We start from the raw sequence: 3,535 nt of genomic DNA on the forward strand, positions 1-3,535 counted from the left end.
AGTATACTCAGGCAGGATGTCTGGTCTGAAACTCAAAGCCCCAAATCTAGACTTTCCTGCTGTAACCACACAGCTGGAAGAATGAATTTACAAATCCTCCTTTGGCCCGGAGGCCTCTTCGGCTTTGGTTCTAATCTTTGATCTGTCCGCAACAGGTAGACAATTTTCAGCATGTTGTTTTCCCTCTGTGGGCTTTCGGGTCTCAGCCTTGCCTTCTTCACGAGATGAGGGTAAGCTGAGGATATTAAGGAATTTGGTGAGTCATAGGTTGAGAAATTGCTTTGATATTAAACAGTGTTTGCATGAGGCAGTTTGCTAAAAATAATAATATGCAGAAAAACAATCACTGTCACCCATTGCCTTCTGTGCATCTGCTTTTAGAGTTAGTACATTTCAGACATTACTGAGTTAAACCCTCACTCAATAGTTAAGTGTCACTATTATCATCACCCCCATTTTGCAGGTGAAAAAACAGAGGCGCAGAGCCTTGGCCCTTGCACACAGATGTGGAGTGGCAGAGCCTGGATGGGAACCTGGGTTGTTCTGAATCGCGGATCTGTGCTTAACCGACAGATGGAGACCCCTGCCCTCCTCCCCAGCTGAGAATGGTCGGGACCCCACGGCATGACATGTCCCGAGTGACTGGGCCCCCGCTGGATGTGGGGTGAGCTCATCGGGCTGGAAGCTTCGGGCTGACGTCATGACTGGGCACAGAAGCCTCTGCTTTCTCTGTAATTACAGCTGGGCGGGGCCGGCTGAGTTGGAAACCAGTTGTGGGGAGAATCACTGCGTGCCGCATGACGCACCAGAGAAACCTGGCCCTGCCTGGGACCTGGGCAGGGGCTGGGGTGAGGTTTCTGAGTGAGTGGGACAGGGTGGAATGAGTTTGTGTGTGGATTTGAGTGGGTGCAGGAGTGAGTGTGTGTTTATGTGCCGACGGGGCTGTGTTTGTTTATTGGTGAGTCTGCTGGTGGGGTATGTTCAGGAAGAAACTCCCCTCCTTCTCCCTTTCCAGGCCATCCCCAAACCTCCAGAGGACCCCTCTGCCTAAAACGCAGCTCAGTTGGTACCAGGGAACCCAGAAGGAGGGGAAGCCTGGTGAAGGAGCAGGGAACTGAACCGTGATGACCTAATCCACCTTCTCATTTCAAGGATGAGGGGGAGGAGAGAGGATGCAAAGGTAGAAAATAGAAATAACAATCATTAGCATTTATGGGGCACTTGCCCTGTGCCAGCTTCTGTTCTGAGCACTTTAAATGTATGTGCCTAAAACTCTTGTACTTCTCCCCACAATCCTACTAGGAAGGATGTTTTATTTATTTATTTATTTATTTATTTATTTATTTATTTTGAGGTGGAGTTTCACTCTTGTTGCCCAGGCTGGACTGCAATGGCATGATCTTGGCTCACTGCAACCTCTGCCTCCCTCCCAGGTTCAAGTGATTCTCATGCCTCAGCCTCCGGAGTAGCTGGGATTACAGGCACCTGCCACCACACCTGGCTAATTTTTGTATTTTTAGTAGAGACAGAGTTTCATCGTGTTGGTCAGGCTGGTCTCAAACTCTGGACCTCAGGTGATCCACCCCCTCGGCCTCCCAAATTGCTGGGATTACAGGCGTGAGCCACCATGACCGTCAGGAAGGATGTTTTATGAAACACATTTTAAAGATGACGAAACTGAGGCACAGAGAGATTACCTGACATGCCTATGTCAGTGGCAGAGCTAGGATTCGAACCTGGGCAGTTTGGCTCTTGTCTCATCTGCTACACTGCCTCTGAAGTCAAAGTCATGGCTCACATTTATTGAACACTAACCATGCACCCAGCCCTGTGATCAACAGTTTTATCTATGACCTCATGGAATCCTTGTGATTCAGAGAGGTGAAGCCACCTGCTCTGGACCACACAGCTGACCAAGGATTGGAATCCGAGTCGGGGGGACTTGGGAGTGCACGGTAATAACCAGTATGAGACAATATTGGCCAAGCCTTACCCAGCGATCCTTCCACACTGCCTGGTGTCCTCTTCCCCTTTGGGCTGTCATTGCATTTCTGGATCCAGCCAGCCCTTCATGTCAGGACGCTGAGGAGGGAGGCAGCTGCTCCTGCTAACTCGGCCACCTGGTGAGGAGTCAGCTAACACACGAGGAAAGTGGTCACTAAACCCCATGGGCTGTCACCAATCAGGTGAAAATATGACGCCAGGCTCAGGAGAGGCCCGGGAAAAGGAGGGGCCTCCAAGCTGGTTCCGCCAGGGAAGAAGAGACCTTAGAGGGTACTGTGGTGCAGGGTACGGACGTTACATCCTGGGAACCAGAGCAATGTTCTCTTGGCTGCCATCCTCTTAGAGCTTTCATATGGGGCATACCACTATTAATTCTCAAAACAGCCCAGGAGGAGGATGAGATCACCCTGCATGCGCAAAACTGGGGGGAAGTGGTGGTCTGAGGCTACACAGGTAGTGCTGGGACCAAGCAGGACAAAGACACAGCTGCCAGATTCTGTGCCTTTTCTTTTCAATGTAGTAAGAAACAAAAGTTCCCACTCTCCCCTACGGGATTCCCAGCCCCCAGCCCCTCCCCAGGCTCTGAAGACCCGTCTCAGAGTTGGTGCTTTTGGGTGGCCCTGGATCCCAGCACATCCTCCAGAAAATAGGAAGTAAGCATGCTCATGCCTTTTTATTTCTTTCATTTCTCAGACTCCCCTATGATGACACTGATGGAATTTCCAGCTCACTTGGCTCCATACAGCAGGAACCTTGGATGTCCTGTTCATAGTGGCATCCGCAGCACCTAGAGGGTACCTGCTGCACTGTAGAAGCCCAGCATATCTTGGATGAGTAGATGATGTCATATCAGCAACCCTGGGTCTGAATTGCCTAGCTCCCACTGGGTAGACTCTACATGCGGTAACAGCATCAGAATATTAACTAATATTTCTGCAGTCCATAGAAGGTGCCAGGCACCAAGGCTTCCCAAGCATGCTCTTTTTAATTTTCATCACAGTCCCCTGGAGATTTTATGCTATCATTATTCCCTTTTTACAGATAAGGAAACTGAGGCGCAAGACAGGAAGTGACCTGCCTGAGGCCTCCAGCTTATGGATTCTGAACTTAGGTTTGTCTAAACTTCAAGCCCAGGCCTCTTTTCTCTGCCGCACACCCCAGCAAGAATGAATAAATAAACAAAATAAAATAAACAGCTTGCAATGAGTCCCTCCCTAAATGAGCCTACGCCCTCACAATCCTGGAAAAGTAACATTTATTGGAGCTCTAGCTTTCTTCTATTATTTTCTCCATAATTCTTTCCGGGAATTGCCTTCCCTGACCACCTTTGCATATAATCATCATAGTGGCAATAATAATAATAATAAATACGTGTTTAACATTTAGTACCAATTGTAAGTGCTTCGCATATATCAACTTATTTAATTCTCACCTGAATTGCTCTAAGGTAGGTATTATTATCCCCATTCACAGATGACAACCTCAAGGCACAGAACGGTTAAATAACTTGCCCAAGGTCACACAGCTACTA

At 48.6% G+C, this 3,535-nt stretch overlaps 1 long non-coding RNA gene across 1 annotated transcript; it reads left to right on the forward strand.

Annotated features, from left to right (window-relative positions):
- The first annotated feature begins 770 nt into the window (after positions 1 to 770).
- LOC115899911 lies at positions 771 to 3,193 on the forward strand. Its single transcript, XR_004059501.1, has 2 exons — positions 771 to 848; positions 2,698 to 3,193. It is a non-coding gene; the product is annotated as an uncharacterized LOC115899911 (long non-coding RNA).
- Positions 3,194 to 3,535: the final 342 nt, after the last annotated feature.

The sequence above is a fragment of the Rhinopithecus roxellana genome, chromosome 10 (genome assembly GCF_007565055.1).
Source record: "Rhinopithecus roxellana isolate Shanxi Qingling chromosome 10, ASM756505v1, whole genome shotgun sequence".
Lineage (NCBI taxonomy): Eukaryota > Metazoa > Chordata > Mammalia > Primates > Cercopithecidae > Rhinopithecus > Rhinopithecus roxellana.